Raw genomic sequence first — 20,132 nt, 5'->3', positions numbered from 1 at the left:
GACAAGTTTGCCTACTCTCACAAGTATTATTCAACATAGTTGTGGAAGTTTTAGCCACAGCAATTAGAGAAGAAAAAGAAATAAAAGGAATCCAAATCAGAAAAGAAGAAGTAAAACTGTCACGGAATCCAAATCAGAAAAGAAGAAGTAAAACTGTCACTGTTTGCAGATGATACGATACTATACATAGAGAATCCTAAAGATGGTACCAGAAAACTACTAGAGCTAATCAATGAATTTGGTAAAGTTGCAGGATACAAAATTAAATCAGAAATCTCTTCCATTCCTATACACTAACAATGAAAGACGAGAAAGAGAAATTAAGGAAACAATCCCATTCACCATTGCAACAAAAAGAATAAAATATCTAGGAATAAACCTATCTAAGGAGACAAAGACCTGTATGCAGAAAACTATAAGACACTGATGAAAGAAATTAAAGATGATACAAACAGATGGAGAGATATACCATGTTCTTGGATTGGAAGAATCAACATTGTGAAAATGACAAAATACTATCCAAATACTATCCAAAGCAATCTACAGAGTCAATGCAATCCCTATCACTACCAATGACTTTTATCACGGAACTACAACAAAAAATTTCACAATTTGTATGTAAACATAAAAGACCCCACATAGCTAAAGCAATCTTAAGAAAAAAATATGGAGCTGGAGGAATCAGGCTCCCTGACTTCAAACTATACCACAAAGCTACAGTAATCAAGACAGTATGGTAATGGCACAAAAACATAAATATAGATCAATGGAACAGAATAGAAAGCCCAGAGATAAAGCCACGCACATATGCTCACCTTATCTTTGATAAAGGAGGCAAATACACAGTGGAGAAAAGACAGCCTCTTCAATAAGTGGTGCTGGGAAAACTCGACAGCTACATTTAAAAGAATGAAATTAAAACACTCCCTAAGACCGTACACAAAAATAAACTCAAAATGGATTACAGACCTAAATGTAAGGCCAGACACTATCAAACTCTTAGAGGAAAACATAGGCAGAACACTCTATGACATAAATCACAGCAAGATCCTTTTTGACCCACCTCCTAGAGAAATGGAAATAAAAACAAAAATAAACAAATGGGACCTAATGAAACTTAAAAGCTTTTGCACAGCAAAGGAAACCATAAACAAGACAAAAAGACAACCTTCAGAATGGGAGAAAATATTTGCAGATGAAGCTACTGAGAGAAGGATTAATCACCAAAATATACAAGCATCTCATGCAGCTCAATATCAAAAAAACAAACAACCCAATCCAAAAATGGGCAGAAGACCTAAATAGACATTTCTCCAAAGAAGATATACAGATTGCCAACAAACACATGGCAAGGATGCTCAACATCACTAATCATTAGAGAAATGCAAATCAAAACTACAATGAGGTATCACCTCACACCAGTCAGAATGGCCATCATCAAAAAATCTACAAGCAATAAATGCTGGAGAGGGTGTGGAGAAAAGGGAACCCTCTTGCACTGTTGGTAGGAATGTAAGTTGACACAGCCACTATGGAAAACAGTATGGAGGTTCCTTAAGAAACTAAAAATAGAACTACCATACAACCCAGCAATCCCACTACTGGGCATTTACCCTGAGAAAACCATAATTCAAAAAGAGTCATGTATCACAATATTCATTGCAGCACTATTTACAATAGCCAGGACATGGAAGCTACCTATGTGTCCATGAACAGATGAATGGATAAAGAAGATGTGGCACATATATACAATGGAATATTACTCAGCCATAAAAAAACCGAAATTGAGTTATTTGTAGTGAGGTGGTTGGACCTAGAGTCTGTCATACAGAGTGAAGTAGGTCAGAAAGAGAAAAACAAATACTATATGCTAACACATATATATGGAATCTTAGAAAAAAAGGTTCTGAAGAACCTAGGGGCAGGACAGGATTAAAGATGCAGACGTAGAGAATGGACTTAAGGACACTGGGAGGGTGAAGCGTAAGCTGTGACGAAGTGAGAGAGTGGCATTGACATATATACACTACCAAATGTGAAATAGCTAGCTAGTGGGAAGCAGCTGCATAGCACAGGGAGATCAACTCTGTGCTCTGGGACCACCTAGCGGGGTGGGATTGTGGGGCTAGGAGGGAGATGAAGGAGGGAGGGGATATAGGGATATGTGTGTGCATATGGCTGATTCACTTTTTGTGCAGTGGAAACTAATACAGCATTGTAAAGCAATTATATTCCAATAAAGATGTTAAAATAAACAAATAAAGTAAAATTTATATATATATATATATATATATATATATATCCTATAAGTAAATTTAGAGGTCAAGATTAATGAAAAGCAATTAAAAAAATGAATGAAAATATTGAGAGTATTTAAATTCTAAAGTATAAGACTATTCCATAATCCTCTTAGTGCTTTGTTTTTGTTTTGTTTTTTTACTTTTCTTAATTTCCAATCTTAGTAATCCTGTTGTTTGGTGGGTTTTAATTTGATAACATCTACTTTGCAAAACAGGAAAAAAACGAGTTAATTTTCTTATAGAAAAGATTAGAAAAGAGAGATTCAAACTATTTTATCCAATGTTCTTATAGACAAATTAGTTTGGTGTCAAACATTTTGAAAGTTAATTCAAAATTCAGTATTTTAGGTGCAAAATCTTTCTCCAATTAGCAAAAATAGAGAAGTTTAATAATTGAGTTATAGATTGCAAACAAACAAACCCAATCCATAAACACCATTTTCCATGATCGTCTGAAAAGTACTAGATTTTGGGATTATGCTTTACCACAGATTAAATAGTTTATCATTTGGGTACCATAGGCAGCCATCCAGTCTAGTATATGTCTAACATACGGCATAACAAAAAGCTAGATGGAGGGTTTCTGTTATTGGTATTTTACTTTCAGCACCACTAGATTACAGTGCAGTAGGAGTGTTAATCCCTGAATGATGCCTTGAAAATATTCCAATATGTTTCATAGAGTGGGTTTCACTATACTGAAACAAATAAGGTCTAAATAGCTCAAGAAACATTATACTCCTTATTCTAATAGGCTGTGGCATGATCATATGTTCAAGATGAACATGAAATAATTATTGTTCTTCTGCTTTCAATGGGATCAAACAGACTACAGGATGAAAACTAAGGATGCTCTGTGTTAAGGTATTTATCTCATTTTCTCTCCCTAAGGTCAGATATAGCATTCTTGGCCATTCATCCCTGTCTCGCCAATGTTTGGCACTTAGCTACTAATAAATGTTGACTGTTGGATTAACTGAGAAGAGAACAATGAAGAAGAAATTGCAAAAACAAAATAAGAAATGCCTCCCTATAATTTTTTTCTCAATTAACTTGCTTTCAAAGTTTTAGAAATGGGTAGGTACACGCATAACATTATTAGCTGTATAAAAAGTCCACCCTAGAGTTACTCAAATAAATGTCTGAATTAGCCTGAGTAACATAATTATAATGCCCCAGGTTAAAAAAAATCTCTGGGATCAAGGATGGAATTTTTTTGGTACAACGTAGAGTGTCAGCTAAGAGGATCAATACTAATACACTGAAAAAAGGGGGAAAAAAGAGGGAAAGAAGGAAGGAAGGAAGGGAGGGAGGAGGGGAGGAAGGAAGGATCAAATGACTAACAGTATAAATTAACCTATGGACACAGAAAGCTGTAATGCATTTTAATACTCACCACTGCCACGCAGAATAAAAGGTACCGAAAGTCACTGGAAAATCTTTATTTCTAATGGAATAAAGATATCTGCTTTTAAAAATAATCAAGTATGGATTTTCAAAATCCGTGCTGGATCCCTCGACATGTTACTATTATATTATTTCGAAATTTTTCTCTGTTAAAAAAGTCAATGTCAAAATATGTCATTAAAGTAAGCTAAAGGGGCACATGGAATGCTACTGCTCATGGTAAGGTAACATCTAATGATCATTTTATAACATCAAGAATCATTTCTCCTTGATAAGAATGAAAAAATACCAATTATGCTTACGAACATCTAGCTTTATTTATATCAGACTAGATTAGAAAATGTCAAAGAAAGGAAACGCGAGGAAAACATATCACCTTTGATTTTATTTTCAATTTTAAAATTGGTTGAAAAAAATAAGAAAAATTGTAGTGTGGCAAATTTCTTGTTAATGGTAACATGAAGCCAATAAAACTGAAGGAATAACTTACATATATACATCCTGAGGCTAAACGTGACATTGTGGATCATTTTATTCTTTTTTTTTAAAGGGAATATTATTTAATGGGTATAGAGTTTTATTTATTTATTTAAAGACCCAAACTCCCTGATGGATTTTGGGAAAAGGGTTATTTTATTTTATTTTATTTACTTATTTATTTATTGGCTGCGTTGGGTCTTCGTTGCTGTGAGCAGGCTTTCTCTAGTTGTAGTGAGCGGGGGCTACTCTTTGTTGTGGTGTGCAGGCTTCTCATTGCAGTGGCTTCTCTTGTTGCGGAGCATGGGCTCTAGGCGTGCAGGTTTCAGTAGTTGTGGCTCACGGGCTCAGTAGCTGTGGCTCGTCGGCTCTAGAGCACAGGCTCAGTAGTTGTGGTGCACAGGCTTAGTTGTTCCGCGGCATGTGGGATCTTCCCGGACCAGGGATCGAACCCACGTCCCCTGCATAGGCAGATTCTCAACCACTGCACCAAGAGGAAAGTCCCTGGATCATTTTCAAGAGAAGAAATTTCCATTAAAAATGACTGAATTTGGGCTTCCCTGGTGGCGCAGTGGTTGAGAGTCCACCTGCCGATGCAGAGAACGCGGGTTCGTGCCCCGGTCCGGGAAGATCCCACATGCGCGGAGCGGCTGGGCCCATGAGCCATGGCCGCTGAGCCTGTGCGTCCGGAGTCTGTGCTCCGCAACGGGAGAGGCCACAACAGTGAGAGGCCCGCGTACCGCAAAAAAAAAAAAAAAAAAAAAGGAAAGAAGAAAAAAAAAATGACTGAATTTTATCAAAACTTGGATTCGTCCTAATAGAAATATCTTGTCTTGCATCATTCTATGAGGTTGCTTATTATACTATCTAGGAAAAGAAGTGATAAATGACTAAAGAGTGAAGAGGTTTTAGAGAAAACATATGCCCAGAATATAAATGGTCAAAATGGCTGTGGCTTGCATAGAAGGTAAATATTAATTACCTTAGGACTACTTGAAGAAACCCCAAATCTAAGCTAGAGGGAAGATATAGAAGCCTGAGAACTGAAGCAAACTTCTATTCCAAATGAGCCTTCTTTTAATTATTAGAGAAATGCAAATCAAAACTACAGTGAGGTATCACCTCACACCAGTCAGAATGGCCATCATCAAAAAGTCTACAGATAATAAATGCTGGAGAGAGTGCAGAGAAAAGGAATCCTACACTGTTGGTGAGAATGTAAATTGGTGCAGCCACTATGGAGAACAGTATGGAGGTTCCTTTAAGAACTAAAAATAGAGCTACCATATGACCCAGCAATCCCGTTCCTGGGTGTATATCTGGGAAAGATGAAAACTCTAATTCGAAAAGGTACATGCACACCAATGTTCATAGCAGCACTATCCAAGACAGGAAGCAACCTAAATGTCCATCAACAGATAAATGGATAAAGAAGATGTGGTATATATATACCCAGTGGAATATTACTCAGACATGAAAGAGTGAAATAATGCCATTTGCAGCAACATGGATGGACCTAGAGATTGTCATACTAAATGAAGTAAGTCATACAAAGACAAATATCGTCTGATATCACTTATATGTGGAATCTAAAAAAAATAATTCAAAGGAACTTATTTACAGAACAGAAATAGCCTCACAGATGTAGAAAACAAACCTATGGTTACCAAAGGGGAGGGGATAAATTAAGGATTTGGGATTAGCAGATACACACTACTATATATTAAATAAATAAACAACAAAGACCCACTGTATAGCCCAGGGAACTATATTTAATATATTGTAATAACCAATAATGGGAAAGAATCTGGAAAAGAATAAAACTGAATCACTTTGCTGTACACCTGAAACATTGAAATCAACTATACTTCAATAAAATTTTTTAAAATCTAAAATGAAAAAACAAATAGTAAAGAAAAAAACCCAAAAATGAAATAAAGCATTAGTAAATGAGAAAGTAGAGATCCTTCCTACCCTATAAAAATCAGATGTTTTTACAGGCTTTATTGCATATATATTATGTACCTCTCTAGATACATTGTACCTAAAAGGGTTTATGTGTAATGTCTATTAAGTCATCTATGAATTCTTTGGAGATCTTATCAACGGAATGTTCTATATCTGTGCTGCCCAAATGCACACCATGATTTGGTAGGTCCGAGGTGGAGACTGAGATCATGCATTTCTAACATAAGCCCAAATGACATCAGTGTTGCTGATATCAATGAACACTGAGTGGAAAGGTTCTACCAGGCTGACTAACCAATACAGGGGAAGGGTCTTTTTCAGGGATACATCAAAATCAGAATGACCTTTCTTCAGAAAATGACTCAGTCAAAATAGTGACAAATAACAGTAGAGAGTGGCAGGCCAGCCCCATTGTCTCACTGTGCATGTGTTTCCTTGACTATTCTAAAGACATGGGAGGCAGAAGAAGGAGCATTAGAGGGATGGATGCAAATGAAAAACTACTCGTCTTTTCCCATCTCACAATAGCACCTACCACGTACATACAGTATACGGAAGTTAATTTTCAATAAAGCAATAGGTTTCCTACTGTTTGAATTTCTGTCTTTTCTTGTTTATCTTACATGTGTCTTTTTCTCCATTTTCCACTCGGATCCCATTAGTAATCATGGAAACAATGACTCATGGAAACAATGGAAACAATGTACATGAGGAATACAGACATAAGTATTTTCAACTGAGGCAAAGTGCCACAAGTTATTCAGTTCTCAGAGCTAGGTTTACACCACAGTTGGACAGAAGCAAAATTAAATCAGAAATTAGACTGCTGAATTATTCTGGATTCAACTCTAGAAGGCAGACTGCTAGTCTCTGCAGGAGAACATATGAATCTGAGCTGCAGAGAATGATTAGGCAATGAACAACACACTGGGAGAAAATGGATCTGTGGGAGGAAGGGATAAATAAAAGTTCTCCATCTCTTTTCTACAAATTTCAAAATATCCCTTTGCTGTGAGGCACTGGAATTACTGCATTTAAAAAAAAAACTGTTAGAAAGTACTTAGGAAAATAGCATGATTTCCATCACTGAGGGAACAGCCTCTGGTTAGGAAATATAAAAAGACAGCCATATTACATAACAGTTCCGTTTATATACACAGGCAAGGTGAAGACTACTAAACTGGAAGTGTCCAATGAAAATCTGAACCTGATTCATTAAGTCATGAAGGCAAATGATGATCAAACAGAGCACTTTAAAATGAACTGCCATAAAGAACAGGAGTACAGCTTACCGCTGCTATTACCCATAATTGGGTTTTGGAAGGAAACAGAAGCTGAATGCAATATAGGTAATTAAAGAACAAGCTTTTGTTAACACTGGCAATCAAGGGGTTGTGATTTTACAGACTTGGAACCTATTATGGTCTATTCTATTTTTAAAGAGGTAGTGTATTTCTCCTTCTTATAACACTAAAGCATAACTCTGGTTAACAGGTCATTTTCTATTCAAACTATTTACTATTCATTTAGGGAAAAGATGAGCATTTTTAGAATCCAGAATTACCATGGAAACCATATTCTTAATCCCTGAGGAATGGGGAACAATTGATTATGAAATCATGATGGCTAAATTATAAGTCCCTATATAGTGCATTATTGTAACTACTATCTCAGTACTAAGCATATAGGTTTTTATTTTGTTTCCCTTTAAAATGAACTCATTGTTCTTTTATAAGATACCTATAACATTTTGATTAGGTAACTTAAAGCAAGTATGGTATTTCAAAATATGATGGCTGAGAACCAACCTTAAAATCCTAGTGAATATAAAAGAATGATTACAATTGTCATACTAGATGTTCAGCATTTCTGGAGAAATAACACAGACTAAGCTTTAAAAAAAAGTTGAAAAGTAAAACATGAAAATAACACCAGTAGAACTGATAAGTAGGAAACTTTTTAGAAAGTTCCTAATCACACTACTTGGAAAGAAAACTTGAATCTCAAAGTAGCTCATCAGATAAGAAATTAGGGTAAACTGCATATTTCTTTCTAGGTTGGGTACGGAGGTAGAATCATAAAGCTTGGTGGTATTCATCTTTTCCCTCTTTTATTGTATATGTAAATATTGCTACTCAGCTAAATAAAATGAACTACTGATCTCAGATTGTGCATACCTATCACCCCACAGAAAGGACACTAAACCCTACCTCAGGGTTCTGCTTTACATCACATTCTTAATCAGAGGGAGTTGAATTGCTCTCAAATTAGTCCTATTCTAAGATTATAATTTAATTCTACTAATTGGCTTCCAGACTAGTTCCTCATAAATAAACCACAGTCTTCATCTTAAAATTACTCCAAATCCAGCACCCAGGGGATTTTTCCTGTCCCCCTAACTAAATTCTTGACACAATATCTTATATGTGTCTAGTCCTATCAAGGATTAGAACTTATCCTGCTTGGATCTTGCTGGAGCTTTCTGGACTAGGCACCCAGCCCCTAAAGCCACTCTCTTGCCAGACTGGTCTGATTTCCTTGTCTTGACCTCTGACTATTGCCTATACCCTCAGATGTCATGCCTTTCTTACCTATGGCAAACCACTAAGCCTTTCTCATGCAGACTTAACTTGTCTAATTGTACCTCCAATTATAGTTTTTGTTGGAACCTTTGGAGATTGTCTTGCCTGACACAGGAGATCTACATCCTGTCTCAGGGTTCTAGTTTTATGTGATCAACACTACTTAATAGAACTTCCTGGGGTGTTGGAAATGTTCTATATCTGTGCTGCCCAAAATGGTAGCCATTGGGAACTTGTGGCTCTTGAGTACTAGAAATGTGATTAGTGTGACTAAGGAACTGAATTAAAATTTTTAAATAAATAAATTTATTTTATTTATTTATTTTTGGCTGTGTTGGGTCTTTGTTGATGCACACGGGCTTTCTCTAGTTGTAGCGAGCGGGGGCTACTCTTATTTGCGGTGTGTAGGCTTCTCATTGTGGTGGCTTCTCTTGTTGCAGAGCACGGGCTCTAGGCACGTGGGCTTCAGTAGTTGTGGCTCGCGGACTCTAGAGTGCAGGCTCAGTAGTTGTGGCACACGGGCTTACTTGCTCCGTGGCATGTGGGATCTTTCCGGACCAGGGTTCAAACCTATGTCCCCTGCATTGGCAGGCAGACTCTCAACCACTGTGCCACCAGGGAAGGCCCTGCATTTTTTTTTTAATTTTTAAATTTAATTTAATTTAATTTTTTATACAGCAGGTTCTTATTAGTTATCCATTTTATACATATTAGTGTAGCCCCTGAATTTTTAAAATTTTGATTAATTGAATATCATATTAGATATCTCAGATCCAGGTCCTCCCCTAACCTCTTGGTAGTTTACAAATAAAAATCATAATATAAAGATAAATAGGAAGAGTCGTGAAGTCTAGATGTACACAGAGATACAGATAGAAGAAAACCATGATTTTATTTTCGTTTTTGTCCCCCCCCATTTTCATTATCTCTGTGTTACTAACCATCTTGTGCGAGTACACAAACCATTAATATAAGAACTAACAACATATTCAAGATGATATGTAAAGAAAAAGAAGAAATGACATTTAAATGCTAATCTTTGTGTACCATTTCTTAGACTATTGGATAAGGAAAAAACTTCAATGAAGAGAAAAATAGTTTTACATTTTGGTTTTTAAACAAATTACTTAACAGAAAATGTGAAATATGTGGCTTGAAAAGCACAGTTTATATAAATAATACACATGCTTTTAACTGGTCTCCAAGTCCACATAAACCTCTGTGGCATTGTCACTAAAAACATAGCGTTTCTATGTATAATGGAATGATATTAGGAGCCAAGGGACAAAACAGGTAACTAAGACTCCAGGTGAGTATGAGAAACTGAGACACTACATTTTAAGTTTAGAAAGCTACGTATTACTGTTGAGGCTATCTCCCCTCAGGGCGTGCTGAGTGATGTATACTCTAGAACCAGTTCTAACTCCCCTAAGACTTACCTCACTAGACAACCACCACAGCCACTGGGAGAAATAAAGGCGCCTCTGAGGAAAGACCACTTTAGGAAAGTTGTTCCTTCTCACCTCCTTCTGGGAACCTTCCCAAAGTCAAATGAGAAAGAGTCCAAAGAATTGATTGTAAATAATGGTGGCCTCTTCAAAAAGGGAAATTGGCTTTTTGGGTTGTAGTTGGCTTTCTGTTAGGCACTATGCTTACAGACCTGCTCTGTGCTACTGGAGCAGGGGAAAAGAACATGGGGGAATAATGAAAAACTACATGATAGAACATGCAGGTGGCAAAAGAAGGGCTGCCTCCTATGTCCCCATTTTCTGTGAGATCAAGGAGCACAGACGGATTGGGAGGAGGCAGGGGAGGAATGTGTGGCCAAGTTTTGCCTCAGACGCTGCAAGAATCATGCAAACACATCTGAGCATTAGAGGAATATACCAAGACACCAACAACAGAAGATGTAGTACATCCTAGCAAAGGGCCATCAAAGCCTATAGGGGCTTCTTGGGTATGAGCCTTTCTCCAGGGAGTCTTTATGAAGCTCTCACCACAGATACTACATCTATATACAATAAGCTAGAACAACAGATACCACCAACCTTGGCACAGGAAGTTAAATTAGGCCATCACTGCCTTTCCTAACCCCACTCCTGCCCAACATTAGGACAGTAATTGCCCAGGAGAAGGTATGGGAAAGTGAAAGTACAAACCATGCATCTTTACCAATTTTCATTCCACCTTTCTAACTCACAGGTCAACCTGTGTGAGAAAGGAGGGGGGCTTAGTTTCTAAGATTGTAAATATAAAATTAGTTGGTCAGAGTCTTACCAAACTGAAATGAGGGTGGTTTAGTAACTGGAAGTGACAGAAACATTACTGCATTATACTGAGACATCATTAATATAACTGTATTCCCAGCATAGAAATGTGTGGTGGAGGTTGATACAAGATAGCTGGAGGAACGTTATTAAATTATTTCACTTTACTCCAAAATGAGATGACATCCTTATGTAAATCACTTAGAGCTGAATCAGAAAAATATACACTGGTATAGGTGTGAGTGCACGCATCCAGGCATGCATGTGTATGTATCACAACGTGTGCCCAATTAACAAGATGAGCAAAAAATTAAATTCACAGAAAAAGGTATAAAAATATTTGTGGAAAATGTAAAACTGTTAACACATATGTAATGAAATCTCAGAAGGAAAGAAGAGAGATAATGAGAAACTCAAAAATCAAACCAGAAATTCAGGAAGCACTAAGAAACCCAAGAATTATAACTACAAAGCAAATTATATGTAAGTATGGATAACAATTTTCTAAAAATCAAAACCAAGATGATAAAAGAACACAGAAAAAAGTAACATTTCCTTCAAGAGAGGAAAAATAAGACTGGCCTGACTTATTAATAATATAATGGAAGCCTAAATATAGTGGAATTAAATCATCAAAATTTGAAGCAAATGAATACCTGGCTAGAACTTTATACCCAACTAACTTATTCTTGAAAAATGAAAAAAAAATCTATTCAAACAAACAAAATTAGGAAATCTTCACAAGTTGAACCTAAGGCAAAAGAAATAAAAGTAAAAATAAACAAATAGGACCTAACTAAACTTAAAAGCTTTTGCACACCAAAGGAAATCATTGACAAAATGAAAAGATAACCTACTGAGTGTGAGAAAATATTTGCAAATGGTATCACTTACAAGGCATTAATATACAAAATATATAAACAGCTGATACAACTCAATATCAAAAAAATAAACAACCCACTCAAAAAATGGGCAGAAGACCTGAAGAGATACTTCTCCAAAGAAGACATACCGATGATTTACAGGCATATGAAAAATGCTCAGCATCTCTAATTATCAGAGAAATGCAAATCAAAACAATGAAATATCACATCATACCTTTCAGAATGGCTATCATCAAAAAGTCTACAAATAACAAACACTGGAGAGGATGTGGAGAAAAGAGAATCCTTGTACACTATTGGTGGGAATGTAAATTGGTGCAGCCACTGTGGAAAACAGTATGGATGTGCCTCAAAAAAACTGAAAATAGAACTACCATATGATCCAGCAATTCCACTCCTCAATATATGTCCAGAAAAAACAAAAACATGAATTTGAAAAGATTCATGCACCCCAATGTTCATAGCAGCACTAGTTACAACAGCCAAGACACAGAAGCAACCCAAGTGCCCGTCAACAGATGAATGGAAAAACAAGATGTGGTATGCATATATACAATAGAATATTACTCAGCCATAAAAAAGAATAAAATTCTGTCATTTGCAGCAACATAGATGGACCCAGAGAATATTATGCTTAGTGAAATAAGTCAAACAAAGACAAATACTGTATGATATCACTTATATGTGTAATCTAAAAAATATTTACAAGTGAATGTATATGCAAAATGGAAACAGACTCACAGATATAGAAAACAAACTAGTGGTTACCAAAAGGGAGAATGAAGGGGGAAGGGGCAAATTAGGGGTATGGGATTAACAGATACAACTACTGTGTATAAAATAGATAAGCAACAAGGATATATTGTATAGCACAGGGAATTAGAGCCATTATCTTATAATAAATTTTAATGGAGTATAATCTGTAAATCTACTGAATCACAATGCTGTATACCTGAAACTAATAAAATATTGTAAATTATACTTCAATAAAATAATCAGCAAGATTATAGAAGATCTGAACAACATAATTAACAAGCTTGACCTAAAATACACATTCTTTTCAAATTGCACATAGCACATTTACCAAAAATGACCATATCCTGGGCCGTAAGGCAAATTGCAACAGATGTTAAAGGGATAAAATAATTGAAAGTATGTTTTCTGACCACAGTGAAATTAAGTTAGAAATCAATTTTTTTAAAGAGATAACTGGTAAATCCACAAATGTTTGGAAATTAAGTATTGTACTCTCAGATAAATGATAGGTGATAGAGAGATAGATCTCAATAGAAAGTAGAACATATTTTGAACCAAATGATAATAAAAATATAGCATATCGGGCTTCCCTGGTGGCGCAGTGGTTGAGAGCCCGCCTGCCGATGCAGGGGACACGGATTCGTGCCCCGGTCTGGGAAGATCCCACATACCGCGGAGCGGCTGGGCCCGTGAGCCATAGCCACTGAGCCTGCGCGTCCGGAGCCTGTGCTCCGCAATGGGAGAGGCCACAACAGTGAGAGGCCCGCGTACCGCAAAAAAAAAGAAAAAAATATATATATAGCATATCCAACCATATACAAATAATGAGAAAATATTTGCAACCTATATAACAAAGGATTAGTCTTAGTAACTAAGAGCTCTAACAAATCAATTTTTAAAATCTAACAAATAACTCAGCCATAAAAAGAAACGAAATTGAGCTATTTGTAATGAGGTGGATAGACCTAGAGTCTGTCATACAGAGTGAAGTAAGTCAGAAAGAAAAAGACAAATACCGTATGCTAACACATATATATGGAATTTAAGAAAAAAATGTCATGAAGAACCTAGGGGTAAAGCAGGAATAAAGACGCAGACCTCTTAGAGAACGGACTTGAGGTTATGGGGAGGGGGAAGGGTGAGCTGTGACAGGGCGAGAGAGAGTCATGGGCATATACACACTAACAAACGCAGTAAGGTAGATAGCTAGTGGGAAGCAGCCGCATGGCACAGGGATATTGGCTCGGTGCTTTGTGACAGCCTGGAGGGGTGGGATGGGGAGGGTGGGAGGGAGGGAGACGCAACAGGGAAGACATATGGGAACATATGTTTATGTATGACTGATTCACTTTGTTATAAAGCAGAAACTAACACACCATTGTAAAGCAATTATACCCCAATAAAGATGTTAAAAAAAAAATCTAACAAATAGAGAAATAGTAAAAAATAATTATCAAAACTTAACTGCAGAAGATATATGAATGGCTAATGAAGATGTGAATGTCAACCTTGTTTACAACCAGAGAAGAATACATTGAAACAACTGAAATCTAGTTTTGCTCATCAAATTTTCAAAAAGTAAACAAATTGACAATGTTGAATACAGTAGAATCAAAATCTAGGCTGACTCAATATCTTTTTCACTGCCATAAATATTGCTTCAGTAAATCAACATGTGATGTGGTTTTGAACAATTCTCCGTGCACACGTCCATCATACCAGCTAGGACACACCATTACTCTCACTTGTTTATCTGTCTAGATCCCTCCCGATAGGCTGCAAGCCTCTCCAGTGAAGGAAGTCTGTTGCATGTATCATATAGCCTGAGAGCCTTTCTTCATGCTTGGTGCATAACTGAGGTATAATAATAACATTCAATTAACTAGTGCTTCCTTAGTTTGCACTAATGCAAATGCGATAATCTGATCAAAGGAGATGTCTGCTCTGTTTTCTTCTGTATGGGGCAGGCCACATCTGAAATGATATACTAAATTCTATGCATTACACTTTTTGCAGACTTTTTATCAAGAGGAACATGACCAAAGGAAGGTTCCAAGGATTATTGTACTGTTTATCAGGAAAGAGCTGGGATGCTTACCTTCAAGAATAGTAAAGTTGTGTCCATTAACAGAGGAATGGATAAAGAAGATGTGGTACATATATACAGCGGAGTATTACTCAGCCATAAAAAAGAATGAAATAATGCCATCTGCAACAACATGGATGGACCTAGAGATTACCATACTAAGTGAAGTAAGCCAGACAAAGACAAATATCACATGATATCACTTATATGTGGAATCTAAAAAAAGGCTACAAATTAACTTACCTACAAAACAGAAACAGAGTTACAGATGTAGAAAATAAACGAATGGCTACCTGGGGAAGGAGGGGAGGGATAAATTGGGAGATTGGGATTGATATATACACACTACTATATATAAAATAGATAACTAATAAGAACCTACTGTATAGCACAGGGAATTCTACTCAATACTCTGTAATGACCTATATGGGAAAAGAATCTATAAAAGAGTGGACATATGTATAACAGATTCACTTTGCTGTACACCTGAAACTAACACAACATTGTAAATCAACTATACTCCAATAAAAATTATATATATATAAAAAAGAGCAAAATCGCAGAGGGCCCTGGCAGCTATGTACAAATGTTAGGAAAAATGCCAGAGGAAAGACAGGCAAGATGGCAGAATTAGGAGAAAAGGATGTGAATTTCAGAGAGAGAAGTTTTCACTCAGTGTAATGACATATTATTTAATAATTAGTGATGTTTGAAAATGAAAATATTCTGTCACAGGCAATAGTGTTCTGACACTGGCTGTGTGGCCAGATAACCACTTTTCAGGATTGTTGAGCACGAGAATAGAGGCCCACAAACATACTTTCCAACACTGATAAGCTATGATCTTAAATTTGGGAGAATATCTGAATAAGGGTATAGAGAACCACATTATTATAGGAAGGAGAAAAGACATGATGAGAATTCTCAATTCATTTGCTTATTCATACTAACAACAGATATGTATTGAGGGTATACTGTGTGCCAGGTACTGTTCAACAAACAAAACAGTCAACGGTCACTGTTATGGAATACAGAAAATAAATAAGTACATTTCAACTAGGATCTCAGTAGGAAACAGACGACATACTTAATGAAAACACTTCTTTAAAAAGGTAAGGGCAAGGTTTAGGGAAACCAACAAGGGCTGATGCAAAATCCCAGGGAAGCAATTTCAGGGAGCTGTTACATGGAAGGCCCAATGGAAAAAGCAAAGAGCATAGTTATCAGAACTCAGAAAAGGCCATGTGGCTTTCAGTAGAGAAGAACAGCCAATGGTAGAGACACAGCAGGGAAGGAGCCGGGGAAATAAATACCTCAGCGTCATTCCCTTTCTCCCCTCTGATCTAGCACTGTTGCCTCCCATTGGCTACACTCAATTGGAACCTGAAGGACTAGGGAGCCTACTGATGTGGTTCATACATTTTACTATCCCAGGGCATACAGCAGGGTAGAGAATGGCTCTGAAGGAGCAAATGAAAAATATCCAGGATGGTATGTTAGAAGGTAATAAATATGGAAAGTAATCCAAAGAATGACAGAGTAGGGAAAGGGGGATAAAAAGTTTAGGGATCAGGAGAGGGTATTGCAAAACAAAATGACTAGAGTAAATGTAACTGAGAAGGTATCAATTCAACTAAGACTTGAAGGAGATAGAGAAGTTAGCCAGCTGAATATCAGGGTAAGGAATATTCCAAGAAGAAGGAATGGTCTGTGTATGGCTGTTGTGTTTTAAGAAAAAATAAGGAGCAGAGTGAGTGGGGAGGAAAATAGTAAGAGATGGAGACAGAGTGTTTCAAGGGGCCAGATCATGCAAGGTTTTAAAGGCTATTGAAAGGGCTTTGGTCTTTACTGAGCTGAGTGGGAAACTGAAGAAGGGTTTTGACCAGAGTAAAGACACGACCTTACATATTTTCAAAGGATCATTCTGGCTGCTGTGTTGGAAATAGACTGTGGCAGGGAGAGGCAGGGGTAGCATCAGGGCAGCGAGTGATGACGCTATTGCAGTAATCCAAGTGAGATGATGCTCAGACTAGGGTGTGAAAGCAGAGCTTAGTAGTAGTCAGATATAATTGAAGGTACAGCCAATAGGATTTCCTGATAGATTAGATGCTGGGATAAGAGAAATGGAGGAGTCAAGGATGCCCCTGGATTGCCTTGGAGCAATGGGAAGAATGGCACTGGCAAGAACGTAAGTGGGGCCAATTTGAACCAGAAGATCAGCAATTTATTTTGGATATATTGAATAGGAGAATCTGAATCTCTTACTGAATCTGAAGTGGATATATTGACTAGGCAGACAAATGATCCTGGAGTCGGGAGAGAGGTCTGGGCCGCAAATGGAAATTTGCGAGTGGTCAACATATTTAAAGCTGTGAGATGGAACAGATCACCAAGGGAGTGAGTATGAATAGAGAAGGTAGGAGGGCCAAGGACTGAGGCTCAGGGAATTGCAATACTAAGGTGGTAGGAAGAAGATGAGGAATCAGCAAAGGGGACAGATAAAGAAAAGACAGAGAGAGGGGAGGAAAACCAGGAGATGTCTTTGAACAACAACAACAAAAATAAGTCTATCCAGGAGAATGGAATAACCAGTTGTGGGAAATGATGTTTATAGGCCAAGTAAGATGACAAAACTGGATTTAGCAGAATGAAGGCTTTTGGTGACCTTGACAAGAACAGTGTCTTTAGAGTAATGGGGAGGAAGGGACATGAGAGCCTGACAGTAGTGGGTTTGAAAGACAATAAATGGAGAGGAAATCAAAGACAAGGAGTGTAGGCAACTCTTTCAAGAAAGTTTGCTGCAAAAGAAGTGGGAACTAACAGAGGAAGAAACTTTATTTTTTTTTTAGCATGGGAGAAACAGCAGCATGTTTGTATACTGATGGGAAATATCCAGTAAAAAGGAAGATTGATGGTTTGGAGAGAGAGATCAGGGTTGCTGGAGCAATGTCCTTAAGAAGGCAAGATGGTGCTGGATCTAGGGCACAACTGAATGGACCAACTTAAGACTGGAACATGAATCAATTGGAGCATCTATGGTAGCAAGAGGAAGACAGGGTAACTGATGGAAGTAACAAAAGCATGAACATTTCTTGTAAGGAACAATGCTTAGCCTCTTTGCCTGATAGTAGGGTAAAAAATTCAAAATAAATCTGAGTCTCTTTACTTAAGCTCCCCAGAGTGGCAGGAAGAAGGCTGGTTTTATATTATGAGTGAGGACTTATATTACAGTATGAAACTAAATTAATGTATAGGTAAATTGACTTTATCTTAAAGATAGAAAGTGATCAAAGCATTACTAAGTCTTAAGTGACATGCAGTAAGATTGGGCTGTGTCACTTTCAGCATAGTCACTCTCTGAGTCCACCTAAAGGCAAGAAGAGTCTGGGAATATAGGCCTGAAAATGCAGTAGAAGTTTGTATTAGTGTATCCTCTGTAACCTAGAAAAAAATAAATAAATTGCTAATTATTTTAAAGGTCCAAGGAAGTCAGATTCCAGATATCTTCTAACAGACTAGATTTGGTATAAGTTGTAGGGAGAGAAATTTCCTTAATTTTTTTTTCCTTTTAGCCAGTTATAAGAAACGTGATGAGCCAGATATGAAAAAAACTGAGAGGGCACACCTCCCTGCCCGTCAGACCCAGGAACCCATCTCAGATCAGTAGCATTGAGTCCTCTTGCTATTTAATTATATTCCTATTAGTACAATAATAGCAACCTTTTATTTGAATAACAATCTACAAAGCTTTGTACTACATTAAATGGAAATTAAATTGAAAGGAGTCTCACAAATAGAGGAAGGAGAGAAATCTGGTTTCTGGGAAGACAGCTGGCTACTTGGAAGTTTACATGCCATCAGCGCTGTCCCAAATTCTCTTCATTTTTGTTTAATCACATAACAAAGACACGAATTTCAGGGGAAAATAAGCATTAGGTCATACATCTACTAAAAGATATTGTTTTGTGAAATATGGCTGTGTTCATAAAGTTAAAACTAAGGATCTGAAAGCCCTTACTCCTGTCTTTGATAAATCAATTGATGATGTTCATTGGGGCTTATCTTAGACTACTTTCTATTAAAGTTATGTTTTCATGTCTCAGATAAACCTAAACCAGGACTGACTTTTAGGCATTTTCTGATGAACTGGCAGGCTGTGATCTGCCAGGGGCCTGTTAACAAGAGCTGATTTGCACAAGGGTAAGGGAGCCTTCAAAGAAGATATTCCTCTCTGCTGAGAAGGGGAAGAAACATGAATAACCAGGAGGTGGATATTTATTGAGCATTTATTTTGTACCAAACACTTTTCTCGGAAATTGGGGTACATAAGGAAGCAAACATAGACATGGCTCTTAACTTCACAGGGCTTTACTGTCTGGTGGGGGCTGGGAGGAGACACACGTCAAATCAAATAGTCTCACAGATAAATGCAAACAGAAATGGAGCACTTATGATGGAAGGTATGATTTTGGGGGGTATATTGGCAAAAATAGTTGTGTGTGGTGTGGCAGATGCTGGGTGGTGTGAGTGGTATGGTCAAATGGCACAGACCTTTTAAAACAAAATCTTTTACAAGAAGGACTTAATGGTCTGCAAGCAAAAGTGGGATGTCAGAAACATTTCAATCCCATATCTTGCTCTGAGGTATCTGGATCTTAAGAAAACAAAGAGCCAATACTTGAAAGGGTTACGAGAGAACTGGCATGTTCAGGAGAGAGCCACATTCATAGTAAGTCCAGGAGCTAAAGAAACTACATACAAGAGTGAGGATATTGCAGGGTTGGATGACTGGGGGACCAGCAGCTCCAAGGGTAGGCTATCATAAAGTGAGAGGAGATGAATCAGGGAAAGAATCAGGGAAAGAAAAGTAAAATATTATTGGGCTGAGGGCCTATACTTTGCATGTTGACTGATGAAAAGATGGGTTAATTCATTTACTTAACAGCTGAACAAATATTAAGCATCCCCATGGGTTCCAGGGCTGATGATCCAGTGAGACCTTAAAGAAGCAGGTCCCTCCCTTCACTAGGAAGTAGTAGATGTTGGATGGTTAGTAGCACTGACTCTGGAGCCAGCCCGCATGGATTTAAATTCTGGCTACAACAGTTATTAGCTGTGTGACCTTGGGCAAGTTACTTTACATTTCTAAACTTTGACTGTCACATCTGTAATATATAATACACCTTTCTAATAAGTTTGAGGATTATATGACTTAGTCTTTGTGAAGCATTTAGAATATCTTCTGGAACACAGGACTATACGTTTGTTATTAGGCAGCTTATATTCTTTTTTTCTTTTCTTTTTTTTGTGGTACGGGGGCCTCTCACTGTTGTGGCCTCTCCCATTGCAGAGCACAGGCTCCGGATGTGCAGGCTTAGCGGCCATGGCTCACGGGCCCAGCTGCC

General features: G+C 37.4%; 1 protein-coding gene across 1 annotated transcript in view; it reads right to left on the bottom strand.

Moving 5' to 3' along the window:
* IQCM (IQ motif containing M) overlaps nucleotides 1-20,132 on the bottom strand; it is a 350,482-nt gene that overhangs the window by 108,361 nt on the left and 221,989 nt on the right. The window lies entirely within an intron of this gene.

The sequence above is a fragment of the Globicephala melas genome, chromosome 5 (genome assembly GCF_963455315.2).
Source record: "Globicephala melas chromosome 5, mGloMel1.2, whole genome shotgun sequence".
Lineage (NCBI taxonomy): Eukaryota > Metazoa > Chordata > Mammalia > Artiodactyla > Delphinidae > Globicephala > Globicephala melas.
The sequence above is the reverse complement of the archived record's forward strand: the minus strand, read 5'-3'. Positions and strand labels throughout refer to the sequence as shown.